General features: G+C 46.0%; 1 long non-coding RNA gene across 1 annotated transcript in view; it reads left to right on the forward strand.

Annotated features, from left to right (window-relative positions):
• The window catches only part of LOC144123582 (uncharacterized), a 30,985-nt gene extending 16,477 nt beyond the window's left edge, over positions 1-14,508 (forward strand). The window contains exons 2-3 of the long non-coding RNA XR_013313116.1: positions 8,638-8,702; positions 14,185-14,508. This is a non-coding gene — a long non-coding RNA (uncharacterized LOC144123582). The remainder of the gene's footprint in view (positions 1-8,637; positions 8,703-14,184) is intronic.
• Positions 14,509-21,398: the final 6,890 nt, after the last annotated feature.

Genomic DNA, 21,398 nt, shown 5'->3' on the forward strand with positions numbered 1-21,398 from the left:
CTCTGATTGCTTACCCCTTCTTGTTACTACAAACATCCTACTGGACACCCTCTTAAAACACTGTATACTGATAGTAAGGTTACGTCAGCTCCAACCTCACGTGATAAATTCGGTGACAGTTTAGCTGAAAGCAAAAGCTGTTCGCGCAGTATGATCGCAAAAGGAATTATGCTAACGTATAATTCAGTGTAGCGAGTATGAGCAGGTCACCTTTTTTTTATTTTACTTTCCTGAAGTTTTCAGGCTCCGATTCTTTGTACGATGTCGTTCAATTGCGAGCGGAGCTTACAGTCATGCCATTCTGCCAGCATGACTCAGAAAACAGAAAAAAATGGCAAGGCGTTCTTGCATAATTTTTTTTCGATCAGGTACAAAAGAATTTTTTTTCTCGCCTTTTCAGTGACATTTTCACTCACGTTTATCACAGTAATAATGAGGAAGACTATTGAAAACAATCCGCAGAAATTTATTTTCAAAGCAATGTCAGAAAGCTGCACGCTATTCTTACGGAAGAGTGCTCAAAATTTTTGTTTATAAACGTTCAAGATTCGGCTTTCTCTGGCGAAGCACTATAGCACCGTGGCTCGTTTCCGGCCAGACGGAAGGAACGCTGTGGTCGCGTGCAGCTAACTAAGAGCTTTCTGAGATAATTATTTGAGCAGGACGACGACTGCAGGGGCGACCCCAAACGACGCCGAAGGCTGTCAGGCGCAGACGGCAGACGGCCAGCCCTTACCGGATTTCCGTTGCGCCGTCGCGTTCCTTGCGTAGTACATGAGCGATGGCGTCGCATTGAGCGAGCCCTGGAGTTATCGTGCTGCGGGGGGCTTTTGCGCGAAGGATGACACCAGCAGGCACAAAGTTCACCATGTGAATGGAGTCACAAAACATCGCAGAGTTTCACCTCCTTATGGAGCAACCTTGGCACAAGCAAAGACAGCCGCTGTGTCACTCTCTTGGGAAACTTGAAAACGATAAGGCCCGGAGAAAACACAGCGCGAATGCGAGATGAACTGCTCCTTTGTGGATTCAGGCCATGAGGCATATTTCAACGCATTTCGTAGTACTCGTTCGTATATAAGAAGACATCACTTGATGTGCTGTTGTAAGCGGACAGAATACAGCTTACATCAAATACGGCGGCTGGTGCTTCCCGAGTTTCTTATACTGCGGATGAGTGAGTTGTGAAATGATTCCATCAGGCGACCCCTTAATGAGCTTTCGGTAGTCGAGCGGTCGACATAGTCTCCGGATTGCGGTATCCATGATCACTTTGGCACACCCATACCAATATATATCCCGTAAAAAAATGTTGAAAATTCATGTAAAGAATATTGGTCATCGTAGACAAATTATTTGGAAATTCTGTTACAATTTCATTGTGGAGGCATTGAGATTTTTTGAAAATCTTTTATGCTTTATTGCTGAAACTTTATTGATTACCGCTGAGTCGATATTGTGTTGTTTTATCAGTGACGTACTTCCTTGAGCTTTTAGGAAAACTCCCACTGAAACATCACTGAACATCACTGCTGGTGAATTATCGCAGTCATTGAATTCCTATTGTCCTTAAACCAATCTTATTACATTTCAGGGCTATCCAACGTCTGCGTTTTATTTCGAAAAATGCAAGCACTTAAACCTGAAAGCACGAATACAGCCTGATGTCCTTGTAAAAAATATTTTATGCAAACCACATTTACGCTGAAAAACTTATAGTTTTGAAGATAAAACGGAGACTGCCACTTGTACCAAATTCCTAATCTTTCCTTATTTTCATATTAGAAGAGAATTGCTAGAAAGCCTTAGGGTGTATGCCAACGTTTCGGCAAGCGGGCTTGTCTTGACGAAGAGGAAGACAAGCGCTGTTGTAGAAACGTCGGCAATCACCCTGAGATTTTCCCCTCTCTTCTGTGCAGACAGTGCACCGGTCGACCATAGATAGCCTTACGGCATTTGGAACACAAAAAAGCATTGCTGCACCATCTAATACCGGAACATATACGTACATGGTAGCAGCACACAAAATTCATCGCGGGATCCAGAAAAAGCCTTTCAAAATTTTGTGGGTGCAGTAAGAAAGTAATTACTCACAATTCATTACAATTACTGAGCTGAGGCATGTGCGGCTATGTCTGCTATAAACTATCGCATGTGAGCTAGAGACAACAACGCATTAACTTCACAGCCGAAATTTTCAGTACACAATCCTTCCTTCAAGAGTAGTCCGATCTCTACAGGTAAAGTGGGTTCAAGCATGCAGGAATACACTGGCCTGCTAACAAGGTAAAAAAATTAACAAAATAGCATAAGCTCATAACGATTTCATGGCCGCTAAATAACGGTTGTAGTGGATGCAGCTTAAGTATAATAACAATGCATGTTGAAATACTTTCTTTTGCACCGAAAAAAAATAAAGCACTGGTTCAAAATTTTTGGTGTCTCTTAATAATGTAACAATCGGAGATCAGCAACGCACACTCTTCCTTCCGCAAAACTCCAACGGAGAATATTTTTTTGTTTAAGCGTGAGCAAGGTTCATTCACGAAGCTCCTTCGCAGGGAGCCTCACGAAGCAAATCCTGAACGCACTATTTGCCAAAGCACCGTTTTAAAGCAAAACGGATGAAAATAAACACCAGAGGGCAGCGGCTCGGATGACATAGATGACAAGTCAACAGGCGTTAACAGGTGCGGGCAGAAGGGGGAACCAGTTTCAGCTCGCATGTTTACCGCGGTGTTTAAATTTCGCACGATCGCCACACCCGACGGCGTCCACCGTCCAAAAAACGAGTCACATGCCACGGCCTACGACGCGCACAGAGGGCCAGCGTCAACACACGTTACAAATTCCTCACGGTATCTCTAAAAAAATTCTGGGGGGCCCTTTGTTGCATAAAATGCGGTGAGGCGAAAGCCTTTAGCACGCTGTTGCTGCTTGTGTCGCTGATGTGTGGTGAAGATTGTGATTAAAGACTACACAATTGTTTGTGAATCTTCAAATATCTTTATTCGCAGAAGGCTGAAGCGCAGGTGCATTGTCGCATGCGCAGTGCATTATCGTATACAGAGTTCCAAGTTACGACATAGTACACCAACCACTAATACGATTACTAATTGAATAATCACTAAATAACTAATTACTCATTAACTAATTACTAAGTGTAGTTATTGCGCTATATTTGTAAAGACATACGCACGACATACTAAACTACTGGTGACGTCATCAGTTTGATTGACAGCTTTAGTGTGGCACCACTTTTCTGCGAACATCCCCGCTGGCGAGTCATGAGCCGATAAAGGATTTCGCCTTAACAGCTCCATCGCCGGATGAGGGGCTAACGCTAAGACTAAAAAAACACGCGGAATCGATCGAAGAAAGCGAGTTTCAATTTACCTAGGCCTCAGGCAAACGGAGCTGACCCGGCGCTAAACGGTGCGCTGTTGCAGATCAGCTTACGCATACCCGGGTTCGAGGTGATTCTGCCGTAAATGTAACCAAAAAGTAGCCAACCTGCAGCCGAAGTGCGAAAGATAGCCAAAAATAGAGCCAAGGTGCCACAGGAGTGCTACCAGAAGTAGATAGGTTGCGAGATATTTCATCAATATTGTAGGACGCTGAGTAACAGCGGTTGTAATTTTCAAGCACAAGAGCATCGTCAATTAAACAAAAAAAGTATAAAAATACCTCAGGACAGAAGCACGGAAACACAAAGAATTTCTGAAAACAAGTGAAAAGCGTGCAAAGCAACTAGAAGAGTTTGTTTTGTTGTCGCCAGAGAAAAAAGACTGTTTCCTAACCACGGATATAACAATCTTTATTCCCATATTTTTATTCCCAGTTAACAACGGCATTATTTGATGTGCGCATTTTGTTTGCAGTCTTTCTCTTGCGATTTTTTACTTTTTGCTAATTTCCAATTAAAAAATAAGCTGTTCGCCAAGTGCAGTTCATGTGTGCCCAATGCACAGAAAAAACAGCCTTGGCCAAATTTCTTCAGACCACACCGGATTTCTTATCAGACGTGTGCCGGGGCACTAATGTCTGCCCTGAAGCTTGTCATCTTTGTAAGATAAATAGGGCCTTCGGCTAAACCTTTCAAAGCGTTCTGGTCTTCGAGCGCCGGTGCTGCCCTTAACGGCTGAAGAAGAAACCATGTGCTCAGAGGAATTTCAATCACGGCTACAATTTTCAGCGTCGCACAATTGGGACATCCGGTTGGTATATGCCGCCGATGACAAGAAAACGCGCTTTGTATCAGTAGTGCACAGTGGAAACAAGGTATATCCGCCAAGTAGCAAGTCACCTCTTTACTTCCATGAGGAACATCTGATCGTTTATCGTTTCGTTTCGTTTATGAAGGTTTAACGTCCCAAAGCAACTAAGGCTATGAGGGCCGCCGTAGTGAAGAGCTCCGGAAATTTCGACCATCTGGGGTTCTTTAACGTGCACTGACATCGCACAATACACGTGCCTCTGGAATTTCATCTCCCTTGAAATTCGACCGCCGCGGCTGGGATCGAACCCGCGTCTTTTGGGTCAGCAGCCGAGCGCCATAACCACCGAGCCACCGCGGCGGCTAGGAACACCTGAGTGAGCGGAGATGGGATATGTCCTACTGCTGGTTCTAACGAAACCTAGATAGCAGCACTGCACAGAAAAGGAGGGGGGGTCTCACCTGGGAGAACAGGACAGAGGAATATTAAATGAACACAGGACGGAGGGGTATTTTGTTATGTTTGGGACATGATTACGGGTCAATTTTCTAGAGCAGGGCAAACACAATAGAATGGTGTTCATACGTGACATTCCGGCGTACTCAAGCAAAAATGTAGTCCACCTCCGGCTAAAAAGGAGGTCAATTATTCGGTCTAAACTTCGATTTCAAATTGAGCCAAATAGTAGCCATGTAGCCAAGTTCAAATCTTCGCTGCCAAGAGGACCCAAAAGTAATAAGTTTTACGCAAGGTAGCCAAGCCTACAAGCCTGCCACCAGGAGGACGCAGGCTGTCGCCTGCCGAACGAATGATGCCGCGTCATTCTGCCGTCTCATGTGGTCTCACCATGAAGCGCGAAATAAAAACCACGTGATGAACGTACTATCATTAGCACATTTAGCGCCTGTAGCGCGAGCTCGTATACAAAAACAGAGTGTACTTTTCCCACGTGCATTAAAAGGTCAGAAGCTCTCCAAAACACGTATTTCACAAAAACAAAACCGAAAATTTGCTTCTGTTCTCTTAATTGCTGCGTCTCTGCCACTGACAGGTATATTAACCTGAACCGCGCCGCAAGGGAAGGGATAAAGAATGGAGTGAAAGAAGGAAGGAAGAGGTGCCGTAGTGGAGGGCTCCGGAATAATTTCGACCACGTGGGGATCATTAACGTGCACTGACATCGCACAGCACACGGGCGCCTTAGCGTTTTTCCTCCATAAAAACGCAGCCGCCGCGGTCGGGTTCGAACCCCGGAATTCCGGATCAGTAGCCCAGCGCCCTAAAACACACGAAAATACACCAAAAACACCCTCACGTGTCGCAGGCTCCCTGGGAACCCGTGACCCTGGCGGTTCCAAGCGTTAGAGCATTTATCGATTTCACCCGAGCCGCCACCACCGCGGGTAACAAACTACTCGTCTTCGCGGCGACTGTTGACAGGCTTCCCCAAAAATCTGCAAAGCGGCACCAAGCCTGTCGTTGCTGCTTTCGCGGCGGCATTTCTTTTCTCCAGCTACGTTTCGTAAAGCCGGCCCGTTCCCTCAGAGCCTACACCTTCCTTGCGCGTCGGAGTCGCCGCGACGCCGGCAAGTCGCGTGCGCACCTGACCGTACGCTACGTCTAACTACTTCCGGTCAACCATTAGTGTTCGTACCCGTCTCGCACGGCGGTTTTAGCCCTTCAAGAAAAGGAAAAACCTCTGCCGACCTTCCAACCTAGGCGGTCTTCGCTAAGACGAGGAGGGGGGGCAGGGTCACCGTCCATCGACCTCGCCTTGCCCGCTTCTTGCCGACGCACCGACAGGGATTAGCGAGGGGAAATCGCCGCTCCGCGGCGCCAACCCAGCAACAAAAGGGCGGATGGTTCCCACAAAGCCGCGGGCATCCACAGATCCCTCACAGTGGTATTGATCTCACGTGCTTCACATGTACCGCATGAAGAAAAAAATAAAATTAGAATAAAATCACATAAAAACTCGAGTCTTAGCCTGACCCAAGGCTTTGGAAGGGGCGAAGGAAGTATGGTCGTCCTTCTTTAGAAGGTGAGGCCTAAGAGCACCGTGCAGAGGGTTCAGCCTGTCTTCGCATTTCGGGAATATGCATGTACACAACACTGAATACAAAAAACAGTGACCGAATAAAGAACAAACAATTCGACATGCAAAAAGCACTGAATGAGATCTCTGTGCACATGGAATCTTACAACGGGCAGCGGTGAAGGAAAAGCGCGTTAAATTAAAGACGGGGAAGGCTTCGCAGGTTTACCTCCATTGCAGGTCAGGCCCTCACTAATCCCTATAGTCCCTACGCAAGACTTCCCGCGCGACGCCGAGGAATTCTTTATTCCAGTGCTCCCTTGGCCATTAACCAGATTACGTGCTCTGAATGCCTGACTAAAGAAGGCAGTCGGGGCTAGCATGAGCTGGCTGCCCACCTTTATCTGCTGCAAGCGACCTTAGAATGCAACGCACGCAAGCTGCGTATATGCGCGAGGATATGCGCGAGGTGCCTAAAGTCTTTACACCAGCTCTGCGAACAATTTAACTCGCTCTACCTGTGTATGTTCGCTCAAAGTCCCTTGCTGTTGCGCCATTACGCGCGGAGGCTGCGCAAGGTTTGGTTCAGATTATGGGGGTTTAACGTCCCAAAGAGACTCAGGCTAAAAGGGACGCTGTAGTCAAGGGCTCCAGAAAATTTCGACCACCTGGGGTTCTTTAACGTGCGCTGACATCCCACAGTACATGAGCATCTAGCATTTCGCCTCCACCGAAACCCGACCGCCGCTGACGGGATCGAACCCGTGTCTTTTGGGTCAGCAGCCGAGCACCGTAACTCCTGAGCCATCGCGACGGCGATCTGCGTTAGGACCTATGGCACAGGCATACAAATTACTATGGGCTCATTAATATCGTGCATAGCCACCTATCTTCTGATTTCTCCATGAAGGAAATGCCCCTGAATTAAGAATTGTTTTAAAGCGCTAAACGATCTTTTTTTATAAAATTAAAGGTCAGTGCAAATGCGCGTCATATACAGCAAAGAGCGAAGCACGAGATCGAGGTTTCTCGTTTGCATTGTCGTTTGCAAAAAAAAAAAGTGTAGCCTATCTCGTCGTCGAGAGTTGGTGTAAGCATGAAATGTACTATGCAGAAGATGCGCCGCGCTTTCTTCGAGGCCTCCGAGATGGTGGTAGGCGCATTCGTATATTGCCAAAGCTTTTACTCCTCAGAGCGCACGCCTTTCTCTGCCCTCCTCGGTCCTTCGAGCTAGGCAGCACGCATGTCTCGCTGGCTGCTTTCAAAGTTTGAGTAGCCTCCACCACCGTCATTTTGAAGCGAAAAGCTTCACTACGCTAGGTAAAGCTGTCTTCGGGTAGGCAGCACAACGACCTTGAACGACCTTCAGTCCAACCAAGGATACCGTGTATGAGCATATGTGGTACAGTTATGGTGTCGAACCCTTGGCCCCGGACCTTTACCCCTGACCTTTAGTTGATCTTTGACACTGGGTAACCTTTGAGTTGACCTCTGACCTTAAGAAAATTCGATGGGGTAATGTGAAGCCACGTGATGACATCTGATGGGGGTGTCGCAAGAACATGTGATACCACGTCATAGCCACGTGGTCGTGTGGGTACATATAGAACGGCTGACGCGAGCGTGCAGCAGAGCTGCTATGGACGAGCCTCAGACGCTTAGCAAGAGTGCTTGCTTTTCGCTGAATTCCAGGGTTAGCCAAGTTAAGCAACTGCATTTTTTTTTCTTAGCTGGATAGCGCGTTTGCCTTTCTTTGTCGCATATAGTGCTCCAAGTACAGCCACGAAATAGCCGCTTCTGCTTTTAGTGTTGGGCAGGGCAACAAGCGTCCCTCGATGCTTTCGCTATTTGACGATGCGCCATATACGCTCGCCTGCTCTTCTTCGGCCTTGCCGCATTTTCACCTTCGTGGCCGGCACGGCTGCAGCGTCCGTGCTTGTGTGTCTTCCTTCATCCCTGTTTCAATTCGCGCTGTATTACTCAATCGATTACCAACTCGCCCAAGCCTCAGTTTTAGCCTGTTTCGGCTACATAAAGCCATGGTTGGAGATATCATCAGCCTGGCTGCGCCCGCTGCAGGACAAAGGCCTCTCCCATGTCTCTCCAATTAACCCTGTCTTTTGCCAGCTGCGCCCACCGTATGCCCCCAAACTGCTTAATTTAATCCGCCCCCCTAACTTTCTCCCACCCTCTGCTATGCTTGCCTCCTCTTGGAATCCACTCCGTTACCCTTAAGGACCAGTGTAAGGACCAGCGGTCATCTTGCCTTCGCATTATGGGCCCTCCTCAAGCCCATTTCTTTCTCTTGATCCGCTTTTGCTCCGTCACCCACTCAGCCCGCTTCCGGTCTCTTAACGTTACACCTATCATTTTTTTTTTCTACAGCTCGCTGCGTTGTCCGTAGCTTAAGCTGAACCCTTTCCGCTAGCCTCCATGCTTCTGCTCCATAGGTGAGTACCGGTAAGATATACAATTGTTGTACACTTTTCTCTTGAGGGATATTGGGAAACTGACTCAACTGCACTGCCACGGCGGCTGTCTGGCAGTTAGCACTTAGAAGCGCAGAAAGAATGGTTGGTATAGATGAAGAAGATTACGATTTATAAGGCACGGCTCTAGAGCAATGAACTCTGGCCAATCTTCCGCCGTGGGTACGTGCTATTCAGCATGAGGGCATCATCATCATCATCATCATTAGAGGCCACCAGTTATAGCACGCAGAGCGAAAGGCTGCTCAAGCCTCTAGAAGAGAACGACTTCCACGAGCTGTATTAGCTACAGCCTCTTTTTATGCCACATGGCAAGTCTTCGAAAAGAAAAAGAGCCTGCGGGAGATAGAAGCATTTCGTTTTAAATAACTGCCTGCGGGACAGACGGAAATGCCCTTGTGCTAAGGAGAGAAAATTAAGAGTTGCCCTTTTTGTTGGTACCTTCTTGAGGATATACATATAGAGCACAAGGATTTTTAATAATTGTCATGCACTGGAACAATGGACGCACTTGCCAAAAGGCAGATCCGGGCGTAGGTGGTAAGCACCGAACAACCATGACGCTCGCCACAAATGCTGCGCTGAAGGCTTCTTGTCCTCCTGAAAAAGAATGGACACGAATTTTACAGAAGTAGATCAGGTGAAATGTAAGCAGTAGGTTACATAGGTTTAGTGAACGCGCAAAATTCTACAGACATGTTTTGTGCGCTTACTTATACTGTTTTTTTCTTTTTTCCCCGCACCCACTCGCTTTCTTGATCAGGACACTCATCCGCACTTTCGCTGGCGTTTACACGCAAGATTTGAGACGAAAAAGGAAGAAATAATTGTGGAGGTTTCAGTTCGTACTTTAAATGTGATATTGGCGTGAAAGCCTTGAGTCACAAATTGGCGACATACCAAACATACGTCACGAATTCATTTACATTTTAAACATAAGCTCAAGTTTGTACCCCAAAATGTTAGCAGTAGACGGTGCATTCGCACATAAACGCTTCGCTGCACAGTCACGAAGCTGTTCTCGAAATACAAAAAAAAAAGATAGGTTGGCATGCACAGTCTTTGCCAAAAGTAACCAGGCTAGATGGTTCGCTTCTAAATCGTATATTCAAGCTATTATGCCAGCCCTCATGCTTTAAATCTCTGCATGGCAAGGAGAGTCCTTGTTCTGATTTTCCAAGAACTTTCTGACCTTTAGGGAAGCCGTAAGGGATCTACTATACGAATGAGAAGCAAACCATGCAGCCTGGTTAATTTTGGCAAAGGTTGTGATACAGTTACACATTGTTTAACGACTCGCTGTTTCTTGTTTTGAGGAAATCTTCACGGAAACATGTAGGCGAGGGTCGCAACATAAGGTAATTGACTCCATTATCAATCACTCTGCGGATACCTTCACGTATAGTCGGACACTAGAAGCACATTATTTGGTTGAATACTTCCTTGGCTTCTACTTTCTGACGAATTAGCGACACGAGGCGCTGGTGCCGCTTTCCGTCCGTCCGAGGAAATATGTTGGAATTCAGTGCGCTGGAGATTTTTTTCCTTTCTCCGGCAGACAATGCATACGACCAGTTATTACAGGTCCAAATGGAAGAAGAGAAGGAAGAGAAGGAAGAAAGAAGAATTTATTACTTGAGGAGAAGAAGAACAAGAATGGAAGAATTTGCGATGCATTCCCACATTCCAGTTACTTATTTCCTTGCCGTTCATACACAATCTTGTTGTTGACGACGTTGTAGCGTGTAATGTCAGAGAAGCGAAGCAAGGACAAATAGAGTGATTTAAACGGAATTTGCTCACAGCACCGAGGTATATATACAGAATCGAGCACACAAAATAAAAGGAAGAAAACTTGACGCATCGCGTGTCCAAGTGCTATCAAAGAATGCTCTTCCTTCATGTAAAAGATCAACCGGTGCCACACCGATGCATTTGCTTGTTCCTTGCGTATCGAGCGGGTCTTTATGATTACACGACTGTTATTACCCCTGCTCTCAACTTCGATGGTACATTTGCTTATCAATGAGTTGCGAGACTTGCAGGGACAACCGTCATGACAGTGGGCGGTCAGGTGACCACCTGTGAGTCGTTCCACAATACGCTTGTATGGACACGATCATGTAAGCATGTTATTTATATTTTATTTTTATTTATAAATACTGCCGCTCCACAGGGCTATGGTAGTGGGGATATAGGATACATGGTAAGCAGGTGCGTATATATGTTGATTCATGCGTGTATACGTGCATAAAAGTGCACACAAGATAGAACATAAAATGAGCAAAGTATATTTGTTCAATGACATTCAATGACAGGCAAAAATTGCGGAAGTGCAAGTGAAAAAGCTGCATTTATAAATATCAGTACGTGAGTAAAGTGGAAAAATATTTAAACTATGATGGCAACTAGTTGATAACGGAGTCAAAAAACTAACATGGATGCTCACTTTTATGAGGCGGGGCTAGTTAATTACCATGTGGTTATGCTTTAGGCACTCGCAGTACTGGGGAGTTGAAGGTGGGGTTAGAGATAATGCGCGAAGATTAGACGAAGGCGAAAATTCTCTGTTGCAGCGACGGTAGATAAAACGAATTTTCTCGCAGTACAATTGTTGATATAGATTCTAAACAACGGAGCCGTATTCGATAAGTGGTTGGATTAGCGTTTTGTAAGCTAAATGTTTTGTAGGACGTGGTGCTGTCCGTAATGTGACCCGCAGATACCCGAGTCTCTGAAGTACTTTCGCGCCCGCTGGATTGAGGTGCTTTGGCCAAGACATGTCGGAAGCTAAAAGCAGTCCGAGGTAAATATATTTAGTTACTTTACTGAGGAACAAACCGTCAAACGATTATGTGAAAAGGGAATGAGACAAGGATTTGCTAAATGACATGAAGACCGTTTAACTAAAGTTAATTTTCATCTGCCACGTGTCACACCACTGAGAGAAGCTGGCATAAAGAATCAGTTAAAAGGTTGTGATCCTGAAGAGGTCGGAAGGAAGTGTTACGGTTTGCCCGATTGATACGTTACCATTTGTCAACAGAATCCGATATACCCCTCCTTCAGTGCACTGAGCACGTTGTTTCCGATATTTTTTCTTGCACCCCTTTGTGCAACAGCGGAAAAGATTCGCTATCTTGCAGAACTTTGAAAACTTGTCTGTGGAACAAAAAAAAAACTTCACACTTGCTCAACTGGCAACTCTCTTGATCCTGTGTGATCCGACCAGTGGGTACGGAATCATCGATGCCCTCTGTTTTTCTTTGATGAACAGCCTGTAATGGCTATTCCAGATTTTTTAATAGGCATTCCGCAACCGACTCAAGCACCTCCTTCCGGTAGCCCACAGAACTGTTTAAATGTTTTATATTTGTGGGTGATTGCTTAATTTTATTGACAATGGGTCGCCTAGCTTTAAATAGAATTTATTCCTTTTAGGCATTTTTTACCCAGCTCTTTAAGCCACTGTATTTTAACCACGAGATACCAATTGCAAATAGGTTGCAGTTTCTGGATTTAATATTATTTTCTTGCAGATGCATGTTACTTGGTTCTACTACCGCAATGCTAACAAACAAGCTGCTTCTTTAATATTCATCCTCCAAACAGCAGCTTGCAAAGAGGGCTATAGAGAGCTGTTACGTTAGGGCGTAGAAATCATGTGCTGCAGAAATGCCCTGATAAGGTCTGGTCCCCTCTTCATGGTAGCTAGCCTTAACGAGCCAGCCAATCGCCTTATTTCTGAGGTCTACCCCAAGGAGGCGCTTATTTCAGTTGTCTGAAGCCTATTAAAAAATATCAGCAAAAGACATTCCAAGCTATCCACGGCATATCAGACAGTTAAAATAGCAGTAGGGCAAACGAGGAGTTGGTTTTCTTCTGCTGTCGAAGTTGTGCAAGATTATGAACCCTTTCTTTAGCCGTACATGTGCGTGCAAGAGGAAACACCCCACACGCTATGTTCAGCAAACAGAAGGGCTGATGGAATGATGACTCCTTTGACGTGTGTGACCGTGTACATCGTTCAAACCGGAAGATGCCTAGGCGACATTCTCAATGACTAAAAGCGTAATGTGGAGCGAAGCAAAGATGGTCACTTGTCCGCGCACTGTTATGACTGTCCCTGCAAGTCTGGCAAGCTATAGATTATCAAATGCACTGTCGATGTTGAAAACAGGAATGATGAGAATCGGGAGGTTCCAGAGGCACGTTCGTTACGCAAGAAACCAGCGCAATGCATCTGTGTTGCATCTGTTGATCTTTCGGATGAAGGAATCTCTCCGGTCGTGTGTTGTGGCAGGCTTCTCACCGAAGTGCTGGCACCCCTAATTGACATCTGGCCTTCGCAATTCGATAGAAATTTTTTCTTTGCACGCTGGATTTATTGTATTAGTCTCCGTGCAGTCAATGAAATGCGGATGAATGATAGCGCTGTTTCTGTCCCTGCCTGCAGTCTTTGTCAACATGCGCTATAACCGCATCCTCAATGCGTTTGTACCAAATGACCCAAGCATAAGCTTTCCTGAATGTAGTGGTCGTATAGATCATGCAAAATTGCTGATACACAGGTGCAACTAACGAAATAAACGCCGGCAAAAGGCACGAACATCATTCAGAAAAGCCTGTGCGACAAGCATTCGTTCCACACCTGGCATCTTGAGATTGCATTAAGAGGCAGCAGAACTTCGCGGGTACTCCGAGTACCCGAACTTGTGCGACTTGCGAAGCCAAACAGATTAACCCCGACCTCAAACACCTTGGTCTGGTCTGGTCTCAATTCTTGTATATGAAGCTTGAAGAAAACGAAAACAATTACGCGAATACTATAAACGAAGCGACTGCAGGATGCCTCGAATTATATGTCATGGCGGTCGTTCGTAGACGACGCCATAAAAACAAGTGCGCGTGTCATGCTGTCACTTTATGAATTTTCCGCATAGCGCGTTGCCGTGGAAACAAACCGAGCTGCCTGCTTTCGTTCCTCTTCAAGTATCTAAATTTACCACGTGCACCGTATAAACAAAATAAAAGTGTTTTAGAGCAAATAGAGTTTAGAGAAGAGCGACCCTCGATCCCCGTTCAAATTGATTTATTGCCTTAGTGCTGGAAAGATACGTTATTACTGTTTTTTTTTAGGGGGGGGAGGGGGGTCTTGTATAAAAAATTGCCTGCCCTCAACGCTTCCCGATATTTGACGACCACTTGGCAACAGGCAGCTTGCGGCTCTTTTGGAAGAGACGGTGCTGCCTAAGATAGTAAACGTGTCTCCATGGGTGGTTCAAGAGCTGCGGGATTGGACTCTGTTCATAAAGCGGGACGCCCAGCATCTCTTCCGTCCCGTTCACTGCGGCTTCGTACTCGATATAAAGCCTACGCCTTTCCATTTATTCGACTTCACGAATGTTTGTATGGACACTTTTTTTTTACCTTTCCCTCCTAGGAGAACGACTATTTTGCCCTCGAGCATTGGTTCAGCCCTATCTACACACCGGACCTCTCGGACGTGCGAAATGAGGCTCCCGTTCCTCCTCCGAGCCGAGGGAGAGTGGCTCGTCCGTGTTCGTCATGTCTGGATTGTCCCTGCATCGGCAGTCGTCTCGCTTCTGTGCGCGCGGTATCCGGCTATATTGCATACAGGCTCTTCTGGCCTTCAGGTTATTGCACGGTTGGTGACTTCGCGTACACTCTGGGAAACAAATGCCACAGCAGTGGCTCAGTGCTTATGACGCTCGACTGCTGAGCCCAATGACGCAGATTCGATCCCGGCCGCGGTGGTGAAATTTCGATGGAGACTAAATTCTAGAGGCCCGTGTACTCTACAATATCCGTGCACGTTAATGAACCCCAGGTAGTCGAAATTATCCGAAGCCCTCCATTACGGCGTCCCTCATAGCTTGAGTCACTTTGGGACGTTACACCCTATGAAACGAAACCACACAATTCCTGGTTGGGCTGTGATGTCAATAAAAGGAAGTGGCTGATTCCTACTCGAATTATTCATAGATGCAAGCTGCCTAGAATTACCGGGCGAGTGGCGACACTCAAGGTCTACCGCTGGCCCATGGTGGCTGACGTGGCGCCCGCCTATGGGAGTTTGCATGGTGCTTCCTCGATACCACGTCAGCCACCATGTGCGCTCTAAGCATCATGGGACGGAGAGCTACCGACTGCGCAACGACAACTTTTCGCCAGAAATGATGAAACACAAACGTTTTTCGATAATCAAGAATGTCCTAAAATTCAATATCCTGTCTATAAATTGCAATAAATGAGCAGAAAAGCATGTGAGTGTAAAGTTTGGCCAAAATAAGCGATGGCTTGCTCTCCTATTGGCCAAGTATTGCAGACTACAAAAGCCATTATTTCGTGCTTAACAAGCGCACTCTTAAAAAGAAATATGTTTAAAAAAATGTTGTCGCTTCAACACTTTAACAAGTTTTTTTTTTTCATGGCATTTCGGAAAATAAAAATCTTTTATTGGCGTCGCGTGCTGTTGCGTTTTCGCTACTATGGATTTTCAACACTACGTTTGCGCCAAAGTCATCTACGCGCGGGACGCGCCGTTGTCGGAAGGGGACGCCTCAGTAACGCCACTCTGTGTTCCTGAAAAAAAAAAAAAACGACTGTCCCGCACCAAGCGCCGCCAGCTTTCCCTCTAGTTAATAGTAAGAAACTCTATGGTTCGGTGACCATAGTCATAAACTTTGTCTAGCGCGATAAGCTAAAAAAAAAGGGCGGTAGAGAGCTTATTTCCTCTAACCCAAACTTGACGCTCAGTTTTGCGGAATAAGCGGCGCATATATAACATAGCCGGCGACCTATGTAAAGCATTTCGAAAATATTTTGTTACAGCAGCTGCGCCGCTTTTCACGGCTGTAATTATTATACAGCTGATTACACAAAATTTTCGAAGAGAATTAGTTTTTGGGGAAAGGAAAAGGCGCAGTATCTGTCACACATATCGGCGGACACCTGAACCGCGCCGCAAGGGAAGGGATAAAAGAGGGAATTAATGAAGAAAGGAAGAAAGAGGTGCCGTAGTAGAGGACGCCGGAATAATTTCGACCACCTCGGGATCCTTATCGTGCACTGACATCGCACAGCACCCGGGCGCCTTTGCGTTTCGCCTCCATCGAAGCGTGGCCGCCGCGGTCGGGTTCGAACCCGGGTACTCCGGATCAGTAGACGAGCGCCCTAACCACTGAGCCATCGCGACGGGTCGACGAGAATGCAGAGACAGTTTTCATACGCGCGTCTCCAGCTTCATTGATAAATGCGATAGCTGTGAAACAGTCACGATAGCATCATGTTGCGAAGCTGCTCTGTAAACGCGGCGAAGACAGTTTCGCACTGCGGACATTCAGGCTTTTAGCAATGACTCGGACTGTCGACACGAATTGAAGACCTGTACGCATGCGCAGTCAAGCGTGTGGCACATCCTAACTAGCACCTATCAGAGACTTGTAAAATCTACAACTTACTTCGTAACCTATCTATATATATTCCAGTGAACCGAAGAAATAAATATCTTTCATGGCATGGCATGCTGCGTGGCGTGTTGTGTTGAGGTGTGGTGTAGTGTGGTGTGGTGTGCAGGGACCCCGGAAAAAAGGGAGGGTGGGGGGCAAGGCGGCGGTCGCCCCCTACATTTTCCTAGAGAGGGCACCACCCCCCACCCCCCGCCTCCGATTGCTTGCACTTGGGTCAGATTTCTGACAATTCAATCACTTCACCTCTAGGACCCTTTTAATGCAAATCACAGTGGAGATGAGCTACTTCGCTTCGTAGCCGTTTGTAAAGCGTTTCGTTTGTGAGTAACCTAAACTAGTAATGTCCCAACAGAAGTCGACTGTCTCACCCGTGTACATGATCATGATTAGCAGAATTTAAACAAACTATGCACAAACTTTTTTTGTGCATAGGGATTGGGCGAAGTCCATGACATCAGCTAAGAGACTGATAAGGAGAGAGAATGCAGGGAGGTTAATCAGAAGGGTGTTGCGGTACGCCGTGCTGTGGTCTGGACAATCTCGACAATCTCCCTCTGGCTGTGGGTAAGATGCTCTGACTGTGGCCAAAGCAATCCACGGCCCTCAAGGATTACAAAGCACTGTTTCGCTACCATAGGGCGCCTTGCTTGTGCGACAGATTATAATTGTGCATTTCGCTGTTTTCCTTTTACATCCCCTCATCTCTCACCAACATCAGGTAAGGAAATGCCTGCTGAGAAGTATCTGCGGTTCAAAGTCGTTAAGCTCAACATGGGCTGTGACAGACGCCGCAGTGGACGACTCCGGATCAATTTAGACCACCTGGGAATCTTTAACGCTCACCAACATCTCACGGTCCGCCTTTTTGAATTCGGGACCAGAACGCGACAGCTACTAAGCCACCGCGCAGGTAAAATATTGTTCAGTAAGCGAACAAGCGCTACGGGCGAAAGCGGATTCTTCGTCGTCCCTTTTCACTGTAGATCGACATTTCCTCGCCGCTCTCGGATACATTATACCACCGGTCAAAACCGGAGTTTTTTGTTGTTTTTTTTTGTCAGAAGGGATACAACAATAGCGGAGTGTCCCTCGACTGAGTGGTTTTCGTGAGGAAAACAGTAGACTCCGCTGCCAGCTCTATACTGTTTGCTGTTGCCTCAGTCCAAGAACGCGCGGAAAGCGAAACGAGCATAGCTTTTGTGCACTTATTTTTGGACGGCATTGTAAGGTTCCCGTAGTAGCGTTGTAGCGATGGAGCTGCTTAACCATTGCTTACCCGGAACAGTCCCTCGGGTTCGTTTTTTTTTTTTGCGCTGGCGCTGCCAGATAGGAAGTCTAATCCGTGCCGAGCTACTTTCTAGGCAGCGTAAAAATTTTCTCGCCCTTTCTGTAGAAACGCGTAGGTGTATCAAATAGAGCGTGAATTTTTCTCAAATTGGCTGCCCTGCTTTGCATGTCTGAGCGTCTTTTAGGCGCTGTTAAACCACGGCTCCCCCTCGCAACGTTGACAAAGAATTTTATTTTGAATGTTAGACCCCTTGCATGCGCCTTCTTTTAAAAACCACTTCGTGTTGGCGCTTGTGATATGACTTCATTCCCTGAGTCGCACGATGAAAGACAAACAAGAAATTGCGAGAGAATTAGTCAGGAGACTTTCTTGGCGTGCTTGTTTGTAGGCCGTTCGCTTTTTTTTTCTTACTGGCTCCGAATAACAAGTAGGCACAGTGTCTAAGAGGCGCCCCAAATATTTCTCCATCGCTTCTTTGAAATACCCATTATTTTACGCTTATTCGTCTCAAGCGCGCTCGCAGGCAATGTGAGTGTTTGGCGGAACTTTCCAGTCCTGGGGAAGCCAGCGAAGACTCATTAGGACCTTTGAAACTCCGGCATGAAACCTGAAAACAAATTTTGTTGAGATTTCATGGTTTTTGGTCTGCCTGTATTCGAGCGGCAAATTGTCTGGAAAGTGCTACTTTTTCTCCGCCTTTCTATCGGCACAGGTCGCGCAAAAGAAATCTGTGGAACCAACGGTGCGAAATTTGTAAGAACATTTTAAGCAACGCATCGTCGATTTAATCAGTGTAATTAGAAGGCGTACAGGTTTTTTAACCACTTTGAGTTTAGGTTCTTGATTTTAAGAAGCAAATTAACTGTTGAAGGATGGCTGACAGGGCGAATTACTGTTCCATGACAAAAATTTTCAGTAGGGCTCGACAACAGAACCAGACGTTAACGCTGGATAATGAATAGCAAAGTTTTCAATCCCATAAAGGTCGAAAAATTCAACAGCGTATCTACTCGACACTAAAATGCAATTCTGTTCATTTGTTGAAGAGCTGCGCTAATTATCTGCGTATTTACTTTACCCCATTCACCTGTGTAATACCTCGGACCGTAGGGTAAGCAAATTAAAAATTCTATATTTTTTCAAGCCACGTTGTTCTCAAAGCTGGGCTCTTGACCTGTACGCGCTGTGAATCGCTGACTGGGCGAATATTGTCCCACAAGGTTTTCTACCAAACGTGGTACCATTGCAGCAAGAAAAAGAAATACACGCGATATACAGAAAATACCTATCATACAGCCGCAGAAATTACGAACGAGCTGTTTGAACATAAACCAAGTGGTTTCGTTAGTCCAGAAGTAAAGTAACATAGATGCAAATAAATTCCCACCGTAAGCTGAAACAGATACCGGAAATTCCGGTAAACCTGAATCAGCATCCAATCGCGAGTAGATCGAAAAAAACAAAATCGCAAATCAAGCGGACGAATAAGTCGTTTCAGAAAGGGGTGCAAATTTATTTACACGGAAATCCTTGGCCGCCGTTCAAGATGCAAGACTTGACGCACGATGAAAAAATGCACCTGCCGCGTCTAAAGTCCTAAATCGTATCTGGTGCCCTGGAATGCAGACATGCATTGCAGAGATGACTGCATGGTTGATCGCTGATTGATGAACAATGCGCAAGAATTCAGGTCTCATAATGTGGCTGTTAAGTGCTTTGTATTTTTTGTGTGTTATTACTGTGACCGCTATGACGCATATGACCATTAAAAAACATGCACCGGCCTATGCAGGCAATTCCTCCAGATAGCATATCCTACTCGGTACAAAACGGCCGCACAAAAGTGACAGGGAAGCAAACAGAACAACCAGGCAGGACATATGGCATATATGTGCTGTTTTTTTTTGTTTTTTGCACCTTGCTTTATGGCATAAAGTATTAATTTACAAATAAAGAGACAAACTCCAGATTCTCGCAGGAAGTCCAACGAGGTTCGGCAGTGTGTCCCAGAGATCCAGATTTCTATAAATCCGGTGGTCCACCTGACGGTGGGCCTCATCGGAGCAGGTGTTTTTGGCAGAAGGCGTGCAAAGAGGGGCAGGCCCAGAGCAAGTGTCTAATGCCTGCCTGGCAGACAGGAGAAAGACAGAACGGGCAGGGGTATCCAAAGAGGGCATGGTAGAGCGGCGGCAAAGACCAGATTACCGTTGGCGCGTGGGCGACACGGAAGCGTAACCTTCGAAGAAAGACCTCTTCCCAGCGCTTAAGCACGTCAGGGAGGTAGTACCACACGGCGGCACAAGTGCTCGCGTGGCGTATTGTCTCCGGAGAGGTAGGGGCCAATTGAAGGGGACGTGGGGGTGTTTTCTCCTTTTTTTCTTTGTCCCTGTCTCGTTCTCAGAGCCATTTTGCACTGAGGCACTGTGCCATCCGGTCGAGGGACTTCCACGTGCAAAGACAACGCCGCGGGCTTAGAGCTCCGCATTAATTTTCGACAGCCTGAAGTTCTTTAACGCGCATTGAAATTTCAGTCCACAATCCTTTAGCATATTGCTCAATCGATATGTGACCACCATGGCAGGTACCGAACGCACGACCTTGGACTCAATAGTCAGAGCTCCTAAACCACCGCCACAAAGGCACCGCAACACGTAAGCATCATACCAAGTAGCCCGCTAAAGGGAACTAGTTATATTAAATGAAAACACTTTATGCAAAGTCATAAGCAAAAGCAGGCTTCTCTATTCGTTTGGGATTCTCGCAAACCGCCGCGATGCACATAAAATTGTTTACGTATTGTTTACTAAACGCTAAGTGACATTCCTGCAAGCGCTTTTAGCCTTCATTAAAATAAATAATAAAGGTTAAGAACAAAGGAACGCCGCATTAACTGTCTCACGGTGGGGACTAAAGCAGTGAGTGATGCAGTTACTGCGCCTTTTATTTCCTCATAGTCATTATTATTTATATGAATAATGGTTACACATGCTCGCTGCAATTTTTTTGCTCTTTAACATATTAAACTAGATGGAAAGGCGATTGCCTTGACTAACAAGCCTTTCAGACCTTCCTCGTTTGCAATTTATGAGACAACTTTTAATGTTATATGTTCAGTGATAGCTCAGCGCCTGTAATAAAAAAGTGTGCGTAATGTCCGCCTTGAGACGAATATTAGGCTTTCGTTCTTCTCTTGGCATCTTTTCTTTAAAGCATTTAAAAAGAACAAGTTCGCGATGCTTCGCTTTACGAACTTCGAATGTGCTGATTAGAACGGCAAAAGCGCCTTTTTAGACCTAGGTGCATATTTCCAGCACACGTGTCGATCAGATAAAAAAGACAATTCTAAAACCAAGCTCTTAAAACAGGTGCTAAAAACGTTTAAAATCGCGTCCGCCACAAGGGTGATCTGGTCAGTTTCTGTTAAATTTAAAAATACTAAGAAGTCGTCCACATATCTAGAAACCCTGACCACACGTATGTCTTCAAGTGTACTCAGTAGCATTGAGTCAAACACTCAAACAGCGTTCTATGCCCAAAAGGCAACCTGGAAGCTCCAACTAGGCTTTTAGAAAGAATGTGTTCTGTATCCTTACACACTAACAGTTGTCTTAAAATGCAATTTCTCGTACACAACTTGGTAAGTTGAACTACTTAGCGCCTGAAAAAGTGCCTCACATGGGGAGAACGTCGGTGTCAGTGACCACTCATGCCAATCAAAGTAAACATGGGATGCAGCAGCGGCCCGTGGACAGTGTTCGACGGTAGGGCGGCATTTTTTTTTCCTCGCGTAAGTCGTGACGTCTTTTTCTCTTCTAACGAATGACTTTAATCCTTCCAAAAAGGTGGTCTTGGCGCGCACCTCCCGATGATGCAAGC

Source organism: Amblyomma americanum, chromosome 3 (genome assembly GCF_052857255.1).
Source record: "Amblyomma americanum isolate KBUSLIRL-KWMA chromosome 3, ASM5285725v1, whole genome shotgun sequence".
Taxonomy (NCBI): domain Eukaryota; kingdom Metazoa; phylum Arthropoda; class Arachnida; order Ixodida; family Ixodidae; genus Amblyomma; species Amblyomma americanum.